Here is a 20,462-nt window from a genome sequence, read left to right on the forward strand (position 1 = left end):
GGGCACCTTATGGTCGTTCTCCTGTGAGTCTAGTTTTTCGAATGCGATGCAAAACTGACAGTTAATTGTAACGTTCAGAGCCTGTTAATGACGATGGGACACACAAATTGCGTCGCGACTCAATACATCGTCCTCCAGCCGACTTGTCTCCAAGGGTCTAGTGCTGCCTCGGGCACCTTATGGTCGTTCTCCTGTGAGTCTAGATTTTCGAATCCGACGCAAAACTGACAGTGAATTGTAACGTTCAGAGCCTGTTAATGACGATGGAACACACAAATTGCGTCGCGATTCAATACATCGTCCTACAGCCTACTTGTCTCCAAGGGTCTAGTGTTGCCTCGGGCACCATATGCTCGTTCTCCTGTGAGTCTAGATTTTCGAATCCGACGCAAAACTGACAGTGAATTGTAACGTTCAGAGCCTGTTAATGACGATGGAACACACAAATTGCGTCGCGATTCAATACATCGTCCTACAGCCGACTTGTCTCCAAGGGTCTAGTGCTGCCTCGGGCACCATATGCTCGTTCTCCTGTGAGTCTAGATTTTCGAATCCGACGCAAAACTGACAGTGAATTGTAACGTTTAGAGCTTCTTGATGACGATGGAACACACAAATTGCGTCGCGATTCAATACATCGTCCTACAGCCGACTTGTCTCCAAGGGTCTAGTGCTGCCTCGGGCACCATATGCTCGTTCTCTTGTGAGTCTAGATTTTCGAATCCGACGCAAAACTGACAGTTAATTGTAACGTTCAGAGCCTGTTAATGACGATGGGACACACAAATTGCGTCGGGACTCAATACATCGTCCTACAGCCGACTTGTCTCCAAGGGTCTAGTGATGCGTCGGGCACCTTATGGTCGTTCTCCTGTGAGTCTAGATTTTCGAATCCGACGCAAAACTGAGAGTGAATTGTAACGTTCAGAGCCTGTTAATGACGATGGGACACACAAATTGCGTCGCGACTCAATACATCGTCCTCCAGCCGACTTGTCTCGAAGGGTCTATTGGTGCCTCGGGCACCTTATGGTCGTTCTCCTGTGAGTCTAGTTTTTCGAATACGACGCAAAACTGACAATTAATTGTAACGTTCAGAGCCTGTTAATGACGATGGAACACACAAATTGCGTCGCGATTCAATACATCGTCCTCCAGCCGACTTGTCTCGAAGTATCTATTGGTGCCTCGGGCACCTTATGGTCGTTCTCCTGTGAGTCTAGTTTTTCGAATGCGATGCAAAACTGACAGTTAATTGTAATGTTCAGAGCCTGTTAATGACGATGGAACACACAAATTGCGTCGCGATTCAATACATCGTCCTCCAGCCGACTTGTCTCGAAGGGTCTATTGCTGCCTCGGGCACCTTATGGTCGTTCATCGGTGAGTCTAGATTTTCGAATCCGACGCAAAACTGACAGTGAATTGTAACATTCAGAGCCTCTTGATGACGATGGAACACACAAATTGCGTCGCGATTCAATACATCGTCCTCCAGCCGACATGTCTCCGAGGTAGTATTGCTGCTCCTGGCACCTCTTGGTCGTTCTCCTATGAGTCTAGTTTTTCGAATCCGGCGCAAAACTGACAATTAATTGTAACGTTCAGAGCCTCTTAATGACGATGGAACACACAAATTGCGTCGCGATTCAATACATCGTCCTCCAGCCGACTTGTCTCGAAGGGTCTATTGGTGCCTCGGGCACCTTATGGTCGTTCTCCTGTGAGTCTAGTTTTTCGAATTCGACGCAAAACTGACAATTAATTGTAACGTTCAGAGCCTGTTATTGACGATGCAACACACAAATTGCGTCGCGACTCAATACATCGTCCTCCAGCCGACTTGTCTCCAAGGGTCTAGTGCTGCCTCGGGCACCCTATGGTCGTTCTCCTGTGAGTCTAGATTTTCGAATCCGACGCAAAACTGACAGTGAATTGTAACGTTCAGAGCCTGTTAATGACGATGGAACACACAAATTGCGTCGCGATTCAATACAACGTCCTACAGCCGACTTGTCTCCAAGGGTCTAGTGTTGCCTCGGGCACCATATGCTCGTTCTCCTGTGAGTCTAGATTTTCGAATCCGACGCAAAACTGACAGTGAATTGTAACGTTCAGAGCCTGTTAATGACGATGGAACACACAAATTGCGTCGCGATTCAATACATCGTCCTACAGCCGACTTGTCTCCAAGGGTCTAGTGCTGCCTCGGGCACCATATGCTCGTTCTCCTGTGAGTCTAGATTTTCGAATCCGACGCAAAACTGACAGTGAATTGTAACGTTTAGAGCCTCTTGATGACGATGGAACACACAAATTGCGTCGCGATTCAATACATCGTCCTACAGCCGACTTGTCTCCAAGGGTCTAGTGCTGCCTCGGGCACCATATGCTCGTTCTCCAGTGAGTCTAGATTTTCGAATCCGACGCAAAACTGACAGTTAATTGTAACGTTCAGAGCCTGTTAATGACGATGGGACACACAAATTCCGTCGGGACTCAATACATCGTCCTACAGCCGACTTGTCCCCAAGGGTCTAGTGATGCGTCGGGCACCTTATGGTCGTTCTCCTGTGAGTCTAGATTTTCGAATCCGACGCAAAACTGAGAGTGAATTGTAACGTTCAGAGCCTCTTGATGACGATGGAACACACAAATTGCATCGCGATTCAATACATCGTCCTCCAGCCGACTTGTCTCGAAGGGTCTATTGGTGCCTCGGGCACCTTATGGTCGTTCTCCTGTGAGTCTAGTTTATCGAATCCGACGCAAAACTGACAATTAATTGTAACGTTCAGAGCCTCTTATTGACGATGGAACACACAAATTGCGTCGCGATTCAATACATCGTCCTCCAGCCGACTTGTCTCGAAGGGTCTATTGGTGCCTCGGGCACCTTATGGTCGTTCTCCTGTGAGTCTAGTTTTTCGAATACGACGCAAAACTGACAATTAATTGTAACGTTCAGAGCCTGTTAATGACGATGGAACACACAAATTGCGTCGCGACTCAATACATCGTCCTCCAGCCGACACGTCTCCAAGGGTCTAGTGCTGCCTCGGGCACCTTATGGTCGTTCTCCTGTGAGTCTAGATTTTCGAATCCGACGCAAAACTGACATTTAATTGTAACGTTCAGAGCCTCTTAATGACGATGGAACACACAAATTGCGTCGCGATTCAATACATCGTCCTCCAGCCGACTTGTCTCCAAGGGTCTATTGCTGCTCCTGGCACCTCTTGGTCGTTCTCCTATGAGTCTAGTTTTTCGAATCCGGCGCAAAACTGACAGTGAATTGTAACGTTCAGAGCCTGTAAATGACGATGGGACACACAAATTGCGTCGCGACTCAATACATCGTCCTCCAGCCGACTTGTCTCCAAGGGTCTAGTGCTGCCTCGGGCACCCTATGGTCGTTCTCCTGTGAGTCTAGATTTTCGAATCCGACGCAAAACTGACAGTTAATTGTAAGGTTCAGAGCCTCTTAATGACGATGGAACACACAAATTGCGTCGCGATTCAATACATCGTCCTCCAGCCGACTTGTCTCCAAGGGTCTAGTGCTGCCTGTGAGTCTAGATTTTCGAATCCGACGCAAAAATGACAGTTAATTGTAACGTTCAGAGCCTCTTAATGACGATGGAACACACAAATTGCGTCGCGATTCAATACATCGTCCTCCAGCCGACTTGTCTCGAAGTACCTATTGGTGCCTCGGGCACCTTATGGTCGTTCTCCTGTGAGTCTAGTTTTTCGAATGCGATGCAAAACTGACAGTTAATTGTAATGTTCAGAGCCTGTTAATGACGATGGAACACACAAATTGCGTCGCGATTCAATACATCGTCCTCCAGCCGACTTGTCTCGAAGGGTCTATTGCTGCCTCGGGCACCTTATGGTCGTTCTCCTGTGAGTCTAGTTTTTCGAATGCGATGCAAAACTGACAGTTAATTGTAATGTTCAGAGCCTGTTAATGACGATGCAACACACAAATTGCGTCGCGATTCAATACATCGTCCTCCAGCCGACTTGTCTCGAAGGGTCTATTGCTGCCTCGGGCACCTTATGGTCGTTCTCCTGTGAGTCTAGATTTTCGAATCCGACGCAAAACTGACAGTTAATTGTAACGTTCAGAGCCTGTTAATGACGATGGGACACACAAATTGCGTCGCGACTCAATACATCGTCCTACAGCCGACTTGTCTCCAAGGGTCTAGTGCTGCGTCGGGCACCTTATGGTCGTTCTCCTGTGAGTCTAGATTTTCGAATCCGACGCAAAACTGAGAGTGAATTGTAACGTTCAGAGCCTCTTGATGACGATGGAACACACAAATTGCGTCGCGATTCAATACATCGTCCTCCAGCCGACTTGTCTCGAAGGGTCTATTGGTGCCTCGGGCACCTTATGGTCGTTCTCCTGTGAGTCTAGTTTATCGAATCCGACGCAAAACTGACAATTAATTGTAACGTTCAGAGCCTCTTATTGACGATGGAACACACAAATTGCGTCGCGATTCAATACATCGTCCTCCGGCCGACTTGTCTCGAAGGGTCTAGTGCTGCCTCGGGCACCATATGCTCGTTCTCCTGTGAGTCTAGTTTTTCGAATACGACGCAAAACTGACAATTAATTGTAACGTTCAGAGCCTGTTAATGACGATGGAACACACAAATTGCGTCGCGATTCAATACATCGTCCTCCAGCCGACTTGTCTCGAAGGGTCTATTGCTGCCTTGGGCACCTTATGGTCGTTCATCGGTGAGTGTAGATTTTCGAATCCGACGCAAAACTGACAGTGAATTGTAACGTTCAGAGCCTCTTGATGACGATGGAACACACAAATTGCGTCGCGATTCAATACATCGTCCTCCAGCCGACATGTCTCCGAGGTAGTATTGCTGCTCCTGGCACCTCTTGGTCGTTCTCCTATGAGTCTAGTTTTTCGAATCCGGCGCAAAACTGACAATTAATTGTAACGTTCAGAGCCTCTTAACGACGATGGAACACACAAATTGCGTCGCGATTCAATACATCGTCCTCCAGCCGACTTGTCTCGAAGGGTCTATTGGTGCCTCGGGCACCTTATGGTCGTTCTCCTGTGAGTCTAGTTTTTCGAATACGACGCAAAACTGACAATTAATTGTAACGTTCAGAGCCTGTTAATGACGATGGAACACACAAATTGCGTCGCGACTCAATACATCGTCCTCCAGCCGACTTGTCTCCAAGGGTCTAGTGCTGCCTCGGGCACCCTATGGTCGTTCTCCTGTGAGTCTAGATTTTCGAATCCGACGCAAAACTGACAGTTAATTGTAAGGTTCAGAGCCTCTTAATGACGATGGAACACACAAATTGCGTCGCGATTCAATACATCGTCCTCCAGCCGACTTGTCTCGAAGGGTCTAGTGCTGCCTCGGGCACCTTATGGTCGTTCTCCTGTGAGTCTAGATTTTCGAATCCGACGCAAAACTGACATTTAATTGTAACGTTCAGAGCCTCTTAATGACGATGGAACACACAAATTGCGTCGCGATTCAATACATCGTCCTCCAGCCGACTTGTCTCCAAGGGTCTATTGCTGCTCCTGGCACCTCTTGGTCGTTCTCCTATGAGTCTAGTTTTTCGAATCCGGCGCAAAACTGACAGTGAATTGTAACGTTCAGAGCCTGTAAATGACGATGGGACACACAAATTGCGTCGCGACTCAATACATCGTCCTCCAGCCGACTTGTCTCCAAGGGTCTAGTGCTGCCTCGGGCACCCTATGGTCGTTCTCCTGTGAGTCTAGATTTTCGAATCCGACGCAAAACTGACAGTTAATTGTAAGGTTCAGAGCCTCTTAATGACGATGGAACACACAAATTGCGTCGCGATTCAATACATCGTCCTCCAGCCGACTTGTCTCCAAGGGTCTAGTGCTGCCTGTGAGTCTAGATTTTCGAATCCGACGCAAAAATGACAGTTAATTGTAACGTTCAGAGCCTCTTAATGACGATGGAACACACAAATTGCGTCGCGATTCAATACATCGTCCTCCAGCCGACTTGTCTCGAAGTACCTATTGGTGCCTCGGGCACCTTATGGTCGTTCTCCTGTGAGTCTAGTTTTTCGAATGCGATGCAAAACTGACAGTTAATTGTAATGTTCAGAGCCTGTTAATGACGATGGAACACACAAATTGCGTCGCGATTCAATACATCGTCCTCCAGCCGACTTGTCTCGAAGGGTCTATTGCTGCCTCGGGCACCTTATGGTCGTTCTCCTGTGAGTCTAGTTTTTCGAATGCGATGCAAAACTGACAGTTAATTGTAATGTTCAGAGCCTGTTAATGACGATGCAACACACAAATTGCGTCGCGATTCAATACATCGTCCTCCAGCCGACTTGTCTCGAAGGGTCTATTGCTGCCTCGGGCACCTTATGGTCGTTCTCCTGTGAGTCTAGATTTTCGAATCCGACGCAAAACTGACAGTTAATTGTAACGTTCAGAGCCTGTTAATGACGATGGGACACACAAATTCCGTCGGGACTCAATACATCGTCCTACAGCCGACTTGTCCCCAAGGGTCTAGTGATGCGTCGGGCACCTTATGGTCGTTCTCCTGTGAGTCTAGATTTTCGAATCCGACGCAAAACTGAGAGTGAATTGTAACGTTCAGAGCCTCTTGATGACGATGGAACACACAAATTGCATCGCGATTCAATACATCGTCCTCCAGCCGACTTGTCTCGAAGGGTCTATTGGTGCCTCGGGCACCTTATGGTCGTTCTCCTGTGAGTCTAGTTTATCGAATCCGACGCAAAACTGACAATTAATTGTAACGTTCAGAGCCTCTTATTGACGATGGAACACACAAATTGCGTCGCGATTCAATACATCGTCCTCCAGCCGACTTGTCTCGAAGGGTCTATTGGTGCCTCGGGCACCTTATGGTCGTTCTCCTGTGAGTCTAGTTTTTCGAATACGACGCAAAACTGACAATTAATTGTAACGTTCAGAGCCTGTTAATGACGATGGAACACACAAATTGCGTCGCGACTCAATACATCGTCCTCCAGCCGACACGTCTCCAAGGGTCTAGTGCTGCCTCGGGCACCTTATGGTCGTTCTGCTGTGAGTCTAGATTTTCGAATCCGACGCAAAACTGACATTTAATTGTAACGTTCAGAGCCTCTTAATGACGATGGAACACACAAATTGCGTCGCGATTCAATACATCGTCCTCCAGCCGACTTGTCTCCAAGGGTCTATTGCTGCTCCTGGCACCTCTTGGTCGTTCTCCTATGAGTCTAGTTTTTCGAATCCGGCGCAAAACTGACAGTGAATTGTAACGTTCAGAGCCTGTAAATGACGATGGGACACACAAATTGCGTCGCGACTCAATACATCGTCCTCCAGCCGACTTGTCTCCAAGGGTCTAGTGCTGCCTCGGGCACCCTATGGTCGTTCTCCTGTGAGTCTAGATTTTCGAATCCGACGCAAAACTGACAGTTAATTGTAAGGTTCAGAGCCTCTTAATGACGATGGAACACACAAATTGCGTCGCGATTCAATACATCGTCCTCCAGCCGACTTGTCTCCAAGGGTCTAGTGCTGCCTGTGAGTCTAGATTTTCGAATCCGACGCAAAAATGACAGTTAATTGTAACGTTCAGAGCCTCTTAATGACGATGGAACACACAAATTGCGTCGCGATTCAATACATCGTCCTCCAGCCGACTTGTCTCGAAGTACCTATTGGTGCCTCGGGCACCTTATGGTCGTTCTCCTGTGAGTCTAGTTTTTCGAATGCGATGCAAAACTGACAGTTAATTGTAATGTTCAGAGCCTGTTAATGACGATGGAACACACAAATTGCGTCGCGATTCAATACATCGTCCTCCAGCCGACTTGTCTCGAAGGGTCTATTGCTGCCTCGGGCACCTTATGGTCGTTCTCCTGTGAGTCTAGTTTTTCGAATGCGATGCAAAACTGACAGTTAATTGTAATGTTCAGAGCCTGTTAATGACGATGCAACACACAAATTGCGTCGCGATTCAATACATCGTCCTCCAGCCGACTTGTCTCGAAGGGTCTATTGCTGCCTCGGGCACCTTATGGTCGTTCTCCTGTGAGTCTAGATTTTCGAATCCGACGCAAAACTGACAGTTAATTGTAACGTTCAGAGCCTGTTAATGACGATGGGACACACAAATTGCGTCGCGACTCAATACATCGTCCTACAGCCGACTTGTCTCCAAGGGTCTAGTGCTGCGTCGGGCACCTTATGGTCGTTCTCCTGTGAGTCTAGATTTTCGAATCCGACGCAAAACTGAGAGTGAATTGTAACGTTCAGAGCCTCTTGATGACGATGGAACACACAAATTGCGTCGCGATTCAATACATCGTCCTCCAGCCGACTTGTCTCGAAGGGTCTATTGGTGCCTCGGGCACCTTATGGTCGTTCTCCTGTGAGTCTAGTTTATCGAATCCGACGCAAAACTGACAATTAATTGTAACGTTCAGAGCCTCTTATTGACGATGGAACACACAAATTGCGTCGCGATTCAATACATCGTCCTCCGGCCGACTTGTCTCGAAGGGTCTAGTGCTGCCTCGGGCACCATATGCTCGTTCTCCTGTGAGTCTAGTTTTTCGAATACGACGCAAAACTGACAATTAATTGTAACGTTCAGAGCCTGTTAATGACGATGGAACACACAAATTGCGTCGCGATTCAATACATCGTCCTCCAGCCGACTTGTCTCGAAGGGTCTATTGCTGCCTTGGGCACCTTATGGTCGTTCATCGGTGAGTGTAGATTTTCGAATCCGACGCAAAACTGACAGTGAATTGTAACGTTCAAAGCCTCTTGATGACGATGGAACACACAAATTGCGTCGCGATTCAATACATCGTCCTCCAGCCGACATGTCTCCGAGGTAGTATTGCTGCTCCTGGCACCTCTTGGTCGTTCTCCTATGAGTCTAGTTTTTCGAATCCGGCGCAAAACTGACAATTAATTGTAACGTTCAGAGCCTCTTAATGACGATGGAACACACAAATTGCTTCGCGATTCAATACATCGTCCTCCAGCCGACTTGTCTCGAAGGGTCTATTGGTGCCTCGGGCACCTTATGGTCGTTCTCCTGTGAGTCTAGTTTTTCGAATACGACGCAAAACTGACAATTAATTGTAACGTTCAGAGCCTGTTAATGACGATGGAACACACAAATTGCGTCGCGACTCAATACATCGTCCTCCAGCCGACTTGTCTCCAAGGGTCTAGTGCTGCCTCGGGCACCCTATGGTCGTTCTCCTGTGAGTCTAGATTTTCGAATCCGACGCAAAACTGACAGTTAATTGTAAGGTTCAGAGCCTCTTAATGACGATGGAACACACAAATTGCGTCGCGATTCAATACATCGTCCTCCAGCCGACATGTCTCCGAGGTAGTATTGCTGCTCCTGGCACCTCTTGGTCGTTCTCCTATGAGTCTAGTTTTTCGAATCCGGCGCAAAACTGACAATTAATTGTAACGTTCAGAGCCTCTTAATGACGATGGAACACACAAATTGCGTCGCGATTCAATACATCGTCCTCCAGCCGACTTGTCTCGAAGGGTCTATTGGTGCCTCGGGCACCTTATGGTCGTTCTCCTGTGAGTCTAGTTTTTCGAATTCGACGCAAAACTGACAATTAATTGTAACGTTCAGAGCCTGTTATTGACGATGCAACACACAAATTGCGTCGCGACTCAATACATCGTCCTCCAGCCGACTTGTCTCCAAGGGTCTAGTGCTGCCTCGGGCACCCTATGGTCGTTCTCCTGTGAGTCTAGATTTTCGAATCCGACGCAAAACTGACAGTGAATTGTAACGTTCAGAGCCTGTTAATGACGATGGAACACACAAATTGCGTCGCGATTCAATACAACGTCCTACAGCCGACTTGTCTCCAAGGGTCTAGTGTTGCCTCGGGCACCATATGCTCGTTCTCCTGTGAGTCTAGATTTTCGAATCCGACGCAAAACTGACAGTGAATTGTAACGTTCAGAGCCTGTTAATGACGATGGAACACACAAATTGCGTCGCGATTCAATACATCGTCCTACAGCCGACTTGTCTCCAAGGGTCTAGTGCTGCCTCGGGCACCATATGCTCGTTCTCCTGTGAGTCTAGATTTTCGAATCCGACGCAAAACTGACAGTGAATTGTAACGTTTAGAGCCTCTTGATGACGATGGAACACACAAATTGCGTCGCGATTCAATACATCGTCCTACAGCCGACTTGTCTCCAAGGGTCTAGTGCTGCCTCGGGCACCATATGCTCGTTCTCCAGTGAGTCTAGATTTTCGAATCCGACGCAAAACTGACAGTTAATTGTAACGTTCAGAGCCTGTTAATGACGATGGGACACACAAATTCCGTCGGGACTCAATACATCGTCCTACAGCCGACTTGTCCCCAAGGGTCTAGTGATGCGTCGGGCACCTTATGGTCGTTCTCCTGTGAGTCTAGATTTTCGAATCCGACGCAAAACTGAGAGTGAATTGTAACGTTCAGAGCCTCTTGATGACGATGGAACACACAAATTGCATCGCGATTCAATACATCGTCCTCCAGCCGACTTGTCTCGAAGGGTCTATTGGTGCCTCGGGCACCTTATGGTCGTTCTCCTGTGAGTCTAGTTTATCGAATCCGACGCAAAACTGACAATTAATTGTAACGTTCAGAGCCTCTTATTGACGATGGAACACACAAATTGCGTCGCGATTCAATACATCGTCCTCCAGCCGACTTGTCTCGAAGGGTCTATTGGTGCCTCGGGCACCTTATGGTCGTTCTCCTGTGAGTCTAGTTTTTCGAATACGACGCAAAACTGACAATTAATTGTAACGTTCAGAGCCTGTTAATGACGATGGAACACACAAATTGCGTCGCGACTCAATACATCGTCCTCCAGCCGACACGTCTCCAAGGGTCTAGTGCTGCCTCGGGCACCTTATGGTCGTTCTCCTGTGAGTCTAGATTTTCGAATCCGACGCAAAACTGACATTTAATTGTAACGTTCAGAGCCTCTTAATGACGATGGAACACACAAATTGCGTCGCGATTCAATACATCGTCCTCCAGCCGACTTGTCTCCAAGGGTCTATTGCTGCTCCTGGCACCTCTTGGTCGTTCTCCTATGAGTCTAGTTTTTCGAATCCGGCGCAAAACTGACAGTGAATTGTAACGTTCAGAGCCTGTAAATGACGATGGGACACACAAATTGCGTCGCGACTCAATACATCGTCCTCCAGCCGACTTGTCTCCAAGGGTCTAGTGCTGCCTCGGGCACCCTATGGTCGTTCTCCTGTGAGTCTAGATTTTCGAATCCGACGCAAAACTGACAGTTAATTGTAAGGTTCAGAGCCTCTTAATGACGATGGAACACACAAATTGCGTCGCGATTCAATACATCGTCCTCCAGCCGACTTGTCTCCAAGGGTCTAGTGCTGCCTGTGAGTCTAGATTTTCGAATCCGACGCAAAAATGACAGTTAATTGTAACGTTCAGAGCCTCTTAATGACGATGGAACACACAAATTGCGTCGCGATTCAATACATCGTCCTCCAGCCGACTTGTCTCGAAGTACCTATTGGTGCCTCGGGCACCTTATGGTCGTTCTCCTGTGAGTCTAGTTTTTCGAATGCGATGCAAAACTGACAGTTAATTGTAATGTTCAGAGCCTGTTAATGACGATGGAACACACAAATTGCGTCGCGATTCAATACATCGTCCTCCAGCCGACTTGTCTCGAAGGGTCTATTGCTGCCTCGGGCACCTTATGGTCGTTCTCCTGTGAGTCTAGTTTTTCGAATGCGATGCAAAACTGACAGTTAATTGTAATGTTCAGAGCCTGTTAATGACGATGCAACACACAAATTGCGTCGCGATTCAATACATCGTCCTCCAGCCGACTTGTCTCGAAGGGTCTATTGCTGCCTCGGGCACCTTATGGTCGTTCTCCTGTGAGTCTAGATTTTCGAATCCGACGCAAAACTGACAGTTAATTGTAACGTTCAGAGCCTGTTAATGACGATGGGACACACAAATTGCGTCGCGACTCAATACATCGTCCTACAGCCGACTTGTCTCCAAGGGTCTAGTGCTGCGTCGGGCACCTTATGGTCGTTCTCCTGTGAGTCTAGATTTTCGAATCCGACGCAAAACTGAGAGTGAATTGTAACGTTCAGAGCCTCTTGATGACGATGGAACACACAAATTGCGTCGCGATTCAATACATCGTCCTCCAGCCGACTTGTCTCGAAGGGTCTATTGGTGCCTCGGGCACCTTATGGTCGTTCTCCTGTGAGTCTAGTTTATCGAATCCGACGCAAAACTGACAATTAATTGTAACGTTCAGAGCCTCTTATTGACGATGGAACACACAAATTGCGTCGCGATTCAATACATCGTCCTCCGGCCGACTTGTCTCGAAGGGTCTAGTGCTGCCTCGGGCACCATATGCTCGTTCTCCTGTGAGTCTAGTTTTTCGAATACGACGCAAAACTGACAATTAATTGTAACGTTCAGAGCCTGTTAATGACGATGGAACACACAAATTGCGTCGCGATTCAATACATCGTCCTCCAGCCGACTTGTCTCGAAGGGTCTATTGCTGCCTTGGGCACCTTATGGTCGTTCATCGGTGAGTGTAGATTTTCGAATCCGACGCAAAACTGACAGTGAATTGTAACGTTCAGAGCCTCTTGATGACGATGGAACACACAAATTGCGTCGCGATTCAATACATCGTCCTCCAGCCGACATGTCTCCGAGGTAGTATTGCTGCTCCTGGCACCTCTTGGTCGTTCTCCTATGAGTCTAGTTTTTCGAATCCGGCGCAAAACTGACAATTAATTGTAACGTTCAGAGCCTCTTAATGACGATGGAACACACAAATTGCGTCGCGATTCAATACATCGTCCTCCAGCCGACTTGTCTCGAAGGGTCTATTGGTGCCTCGGGCACCTTATGGTCGTTCTCCTGTGAGTCTAGTTTTTCGAATACGACGCAAAACTGACAATTAATTGTAACGTTCAGAGCCTGTTAATGACGATGGAACACACAAATTGCGTCGCGACTCAATACATCGTCCTCCAGCCGACTTGTCTCCAAGGGTCTAGTGCTGCCTCGGGCACCCTATGGTCGTTCTCCTGTGAGTCTAGATTTTCGAATCCGACGCAAAACTGACAGTTAATTGTAAGGTTCAGAGCCTCTTAATGACGATGGAACACACAAATTGCGTCGCGATTCAATACATCGTCCTCCAGCCGACTTGTCTCCAAGGGTCTAGTGCTGCCTGTGAGTCTAGATTTTCGAATCCGACGCAAAACTGACAGTTAATTGTAACGTTCAGAGCCTCTTAATGACGATGGAACACACAAATTGCGTCGCGATTCAATACATCGTCCTCCAGCCGACTTGTCTCGAAGTATCTATTGGTGCCTCGTGCACCTTATTGTCGTTCTCCTGTGAGTCTAGTTTTTCGAATGCGATGCAAAACTGACAGTTAATTGTAATGTTCAGAGCCTGTTAATGACGATGGAACACACAAATTGCGTCGCGATTCAATACATCGTCCTCCAGCCGACTTGTCTCGAAGGGTCTATTGCTGCCTCGGGCACCTTATGGTCGTTCTCCTGTGAGTCTAGTTTTTCGAATGCGATGCAAAACTGACAGTTAATTGTAATGTTCAGAGCCTGTTAATGACGATGGAACACACAAATTGCGTCGCGATTCAATACATCTTCCTCCCGCCGACTTGTCTCCAAGGGTGTAGTGCTGCCTCGGGCACCTTATGGTCGTTCATCTGTGAGTCTAGATTTTCGAATCCGACGCAAAACTGACAGTTAATTGTAACGTTCAGAGCCTGTTAATGACGATGGGACACACAAATTGCGTCGCGTCTCAATAGCTCGTCCTCCAGCCGACTTGTCTCCAAGGGTCTATTGCTGCCTCGGGCACCTTATGGTCGTTCTCCTGTGAGTCTAGTTTTTCGAATGCGATGCAAAACTGACAGTTAATTGTAACGTTCAGAGCCTGTTAATGACGATGGGACACACAAATTGCGTCGCGACTCAATACATCGTCCTCCAGCCGACTTGTCTCCAAGGGTCTAGTGCTGCCTCGGGCACCTTATGGTCGTTCTCCTGTGAGTCTAGATTTTCAAATCCGACGCAAAACTGACAGTGAATTGTAACGTTCAGAGCCTGTTAATGACGATGGAACACACAAATTGCGTCGCGATTCAATACATCGTCCTACAGCCGACTTGTCTCCAAGGGTCTAGTGCTGCCTCGGGCACCATATGCTCGTTCTCCTGTGAGTCTAGATTTTCGAATCCGACGCAAAACTGACAGTGAATTGTAACGTTTAGAGCCTCTTGATGACGATGGAACACACAAATTGCGTCGCGATTCAATACATCGTCCTACAGCCGACTTGTCTCCAAGGGTCTAGTGCTGCCTCGGGCACCATATGCTCGTTCTCCAGTGAGTCCAGATTTTCGAATCCGACGCAAAACTGACAGTTAATTGTAACGTTCAGAGCCTGTTAATGACGATGGGACACACAAATTGCGTCGGGACTCAATACATCGTCCTACAGCCGACTTGTCCCCAAGGGTCTAGTGATGCGTCGGGCACCTTATGGTCGTTCTCCTGTGAGTCTAGATTTTCGAATCCGACGCAAAACTGAGAGTGAATTGTAACGTTCAGAGCCTCTTGATGACGATGGAACACACAAATTGCATCGCGATTCAATACATCGTCCTCCAGCCGACATGTCTCGAAGGGTCTATTGGTGCCTCGGGCACCTTATGGTCGTTCTCCTGTGAGTCTAGTTTATCGAATCCGACGCAAAACTGACAATTAATTGTAACGTTCAGAGCCTCTTATTGACGATGGAACACACAAATTGCGTCGCGATTCAATACATCGTCCTCCAGCCGACTTGTCTCGAAGGGTCTATTGGTGCCTCGGGCACCTTATGGTCGTTCTCCTGTGAGTCTAGTTTTTCGAATACGACGCAAAACTGACAATTAATTGTAACGTTCAGAGCCTGTTAATGACGATGGAACACACAAATTGCGTCGCGACTCAATACATCGTCCTCCAGCCGACACGTCTCCAAGGGTCTAGTGCTGCCTCGGGCACCTTATGGTCGTTCTCCTGTGAGTCTAGATTTTCGAATCCGACGCAAAACTGACATTTAATTGTAACGTTCAGAGCCTCTTAATGACGATGGAACACACAAATTGCGTCGCGATTCAATACATCGTCCTCCAGCCGACTTGTCTCCAAGGGTCTATTGCTGCTCCTGGCACCTCTTGGTCGTTCTCCTATGAGTCTAGTTTTTCGAATCCGGCGCAAAACTGACAGTGAATTGTAACGTTCAGAGCCTGTTAATGACGATGGGACACACAAATTGCGTCGCGACTCAATACATCGTCCTCCAGCCGACTTGTCTCCAAGGGTCTAGTGCTGCCTCGGGCACCCTATGGTCGTTCTCCTGTGAGTCTAGATTTTCGATTCAGACGCAAAACTGACAGTTAATTGTAAGGTTCAGAGCCTCTTAATGACGATGGAACACACAAATTGCGTCGCGATTCAATACATCGTCCTCCAGCCGACTTGTCTCCAAGGGTCTAGTGCTGCCTGTGAGTCTAAGTTTTCGAATCCGACGCAAAAATGACAGTTAATTGTAACGTTCAGAGCCTCTTAATGACGATGGAACACACAAATTGCGTCGCGATTCAATACATCGTCCTCCAGCCGACTTGTCTCGAAGTACCTATTGGTGCCTCGGGCACCTTATGGTCGTTCTCCTGTGAGTCTAGTTTTTCGAATGCGATGCAAAACTGACAGTTAATTGTAATGTTCAGAGCCTGTTAATGACGATGGAACACACAAATTGCGTCGCGATTCAATACATCGTCCTCCAGCCGACTTGTCTCGAAGGGTCTATTGCTGCCTCGGGCACCTTATGGTCGTTCTCCTGTGAGTCTAGTTTTTCGAATGCGATGCAAAACTGACAGTTAATTGTAATGTTCAGAGCCTGTTAATGACGATGCAACACACAAATTGCGTCGCGATTCAATACATCGTCCTCCAGCCGACTTGTCTCGAAGGGTCTATTGCTGCCTCGGGCACCTTATGGTCGTTCTCCTGTGAGTCTAGATTTTCGAATCCGACGCAAAACTGACAGTTAATTGTAACGTTCAGAGCCTGTTAATGACGATGGGACACACAAATTGCGTCGCGACTCAATACATCGTCCTACAGCCGACTTGTCTCCAAGGGTCTAGTGCTGCGTCGGGCACCTTATGGTCGTTCTCCTGTGAGTCTAGATTTTCGAATCCGACGCAAAACTGAGAGTGAATTGTAACGTTCAGAGCCTCTTGATGACGATGGAACACACAAATTGCGTCGCGATTCAATACATCGTCCTCCAGCCGACTTGTCTCGAAGGGTCTATTGGTGCCTCGGGCACCTTATGGTCGTTCTCCTGTGAGTCTAGTTTATCGAATCCGACGCAAAACTGACAATTAATTGTAACGTTCAGAGCCTCTTATTGACGATGGAACACACAAATTGCGTCGCGATTCAATACATCGTCCTCCGGCCGACTTGTCTCGAAGGGTCTAGTGCTGCCTCGGGCACCATATGTTCGTTCTCCTGTGAGTCTAGATTTTCGAATGCGATGCAAAACTGACAGTTAATTGTAACGTTCAGAGCCTGTTAATGACGATGGGACACACAAATTGCGTCGCGACTCAATACATCGTCCTACAGCCGACTTGTCTCCAAGGGTCTAATGCTGCCTCGGGCACCTTATGGTCGTTCTCCTGTGAGTCTAGATTTTCGAATCCGACGCAAAACTGAGAGTGAATTGTAACGTTCAGAGCCTCTTAATGACGATGGAACACACAAATTGCGTCGCGATTCAATACATCGTCCTCCAGCCGACTTGTCTCGAAGGGTCTATTGGTGCCTCGGGCACCTTATGGTCGTTCTCCTGTGAGACTAGTTTTTCGAATACGACGCAAAACTGACAATTAATTGTAACGTTCAGAGCCTGTTAATGACGATGGAACACACAAATTGCGTCGCGATTCAATACATCGTCCTCCAGCCGACTTGTCTCGAAGGGTCTATTGCTGCCTCGAGCACCTTATGCTCGTTCTCCTGTGAGTCTAGATTTTCGAATCCGACGCAAAACTGACAGTTAATTGTAACGTTCAGAGCCTCTTAATGACGATGGAACACACAAATTGCGTCGCGATTCAATACATCGTCCTACAGCCGACTTGTCTCCAAGGGTCTAGTGCTGCCTCGGGCACCATATGCTCGTTCTCCTGTGAGTCTAGATTTTCGAATCCGACGCAAAACTGACAGTGAATTGTAACGTTCAGAGCCTGTTAATGACGATGGAACACACAATTTGCGTCGCGATTCAATACATCGTCCTCCAGCCGACTTGTCTCCAAGGGTCTAGTGCTGCCTCGGGCACCATATGCTCGTTCTCCTGTGAGTCTAGATTTTCGAATCCGACGCAAAACTGACAGTGAATTGTAACGTTCAGAGCCTCTTGATGACGATGGAACACACAAATTGCGTCGCGATTCAATACATCGTCCTACAGCCGACTTGTCTCCAAGGGTCTAGTGCTGCCTCGGGCACCATATGCTCGTTCTCCTGTGAGTCTAGATTTTCGAATCCGACGCAAAACTGAGAGTGAATTGTAACGTTCAGAGCCTCTTGATGACGATGGAACACACAAATTGCATCGCGATTCAATACATCGTCCTCCAGCCGACTTGTCTCGAAGGGTCTATTGGTGCCTCGGGCACCTTATGGTCGTTCTCCTGTGAGTCTAGTTTATCGAATCCGACGCAAAACTGACAATTAATTGTAACGTTCAGAGCCTCTTATTGACGATGGAACACACAAATTGCGTCGCGATTCAATACATCGTCCTCCAGCCGACTTGTCTCGAAGGGTCTATTGGTGCCTCGGGCACCTCTTGGTCGTTCTCCTATGAGTCTAGTTTTTCGAATCCGGCGCAAAACTGACAGTGAATTGTAACGTTCAGAGCCTGTTAATGACGATGGGACACACAAATTGCGTCGCGACTCAATACATCGTCCTCCAGCCGACTTGTCTCCAAGGGTCTAGTGCTGCCTCGGGCACCCTATGGTCGTTCTCCTGTGAGTCTAGATTTCCGAATCCGACGCAAAACTGACAGTTAATTGTAAGGTTCAGAGCCTCTTAATGACGATGGAACACACAAATTGCGTCGCGATTCAATACATCGTCCTCCAGCCGACTTGTCTCCAAGGGTCTAGTGCTGCCTGTGAGTCTAGATTTTCGAATCCGACGCAAAAATGACAGTTAATTGTAACGTTCAGAGCCTCTTAATGACGATGGAACACACAAATTGCGTCGCGATTCAATACATCGTCCTCCAGCCGACTTGTCTCGAAGTACCTATTGGTGCCTCGGGCACCTTATGGTCGTTCTCCTGTGAGTCTAGATTTTCGAATGCGATGCAAAACTGACAGTTAATTGTAATGTTCAGAGCCTGTTAATGACGATGGAACACACAAATTGCGTCGCGATTCAATACATCGTCCTCCAGCCGACTTGTCTCGAAGGGTCTATTGCTGCCTCGGGCACCTTATGGTCGTTCTCCTGTGAGTCTAGTTTTTCGAATGCGATGCAAAACTGACAGTTAATTGTAATGTTCAGAGCCTGTTAATGACGATGCAACACACAAATTGCGTCGCGATTCAATACATCGTCCTCCAGCCGACTTGTCTCGAAGGGTCTATTGCTGCCTCGGGCACCTTATGGTCGTTCTCCTGTGAGTCTAGATTTTCGAATCCGACGCAAAACTGACAGTTAATTGTAACGTTCAGAGCCTGTTAATGACGATGGGACACACAAATTGCGTCGCGACTCAATACATCGTCCTACAGCCGACTTGTCTCCAAGGGTCTAGTGCTGCGTCGGGCACCTTATGGTCGTTCTCCTGTGAGTCTAGATTTTCGAATCCGACGCAAAACTGAGAGTGAATTGTAACGTTCAGAGCCTCTTGATGACGATGGAACACACAAATTGCGTCGCGATTCAATACATCGTCCTCCAGCCGACTTGTCTCGAAGGGTCTATTGGTGCCTCGGGCACCTTATGGTCGTTCTCCTGTGAGTCTAGTTTATCGAATCCGACGCAAAACTGACAATTAATTGTAACGTTCAGAGCCTCTTATTGACGATGGAACACACAAATTGCGTCGCGATTCAATACATCGTCCTCCGGCCGACTTGTCTCGAAGGGTCTAGTGCTGCCTCGGGCACCATATGCTCGTTCTCCTGTGGGTCTAGATTTTCGAATGCGATGCAAAACTGACAGTTAATTGTAACGTTCAGAGCCTGTTAATGACGATGGGACACACAAATTGCGTCGCGACTCAATACATCGTCCTACAGCCGACTTGTCTCCAAGGGTCTATTGCTGCCTCGGGCACCTTATGGTCGTTCTCCTGTGAGTCTAGATTTTCGAATCCGACGCAAAACTGAGAGTGAATTGTAACGTTCAGAGCCTCTTAATGACGATGGAACACACAAATTGCGTCGCGATTCAATACATCGTCCTCCAGCCGACTTGTCTCGAAGGGTCTATTGGTGCCTCGGGCACCTTATGGTCGTTCTCCTGTGAGACTAGTTTTTCGAATACGACGCAAAACTGACAATTAATTGTAACGTTCAGAGCCTGTTAATGACGATGGAACACACAAATTGCGTCGCGATTCAATACATCGTCCTCCACCCGACTTGTCTCGAAGGGTCTATTGCTGCCTCGGGCACCTTATGCTCGTTCTCCTGTGAGTCTAGATTTTCGAATCCGACGCAAAACTGACAGTTAATTGTAACGTTCAGAGCCTCTTAATGACGATGGAACACACAAATTGCGTCGCGATTCAATACATCGTCCTCCAGCCGACTTGTCTCCAAGGGTCTATTGCTGCTCCTGGCACCTCTTGGTCGTTCTCCTATGAGTCTAGTTTTTCGAATCCGGCGCAAAACTGACAGTGAATTGTAACGTTCAGAGCCTGTTAATGACGATGGAACACACAAATTGCGTCGCGACTCAATACATCGTCCTCCAGCCGACTTGTCTCCAAGGGTCTAGTGCTGCCTCGGGCACCCTATGGTCGTTCTCCTGTGAGTCTAGATTTTCGAATCCGACGCAAAACTGACAGTTAATTGTAAGGTTCAGAGCCTCTTAATGACGATGGAACACACAAATTGCGTCGCGATTCAATACATCGTCCTCCAGCCGACTTGTCTCCAAGGGTCTAGTGCTGCCTGTGAGTCTAGATTTTCGAATCCGACGCAAAAATGACAGTTAATTGTAACGTTCAGAGCCTC

This window comes from Schistocerca nitens, chromosome 10 (genome assembly GCF_023898315.1).
Source record: "Schistocerca nitens isolate TAMUIC-IGC-003100 chromosome 10, iqSchNite1.1, whole genome shotgun sequence".
NCBI classification, from domain to species: Eukaryota; Metazoa; Arthropoda; class Insecta; order Orthoptera; family Acrididae; genus Schistocerca; species Schistocerca nitens.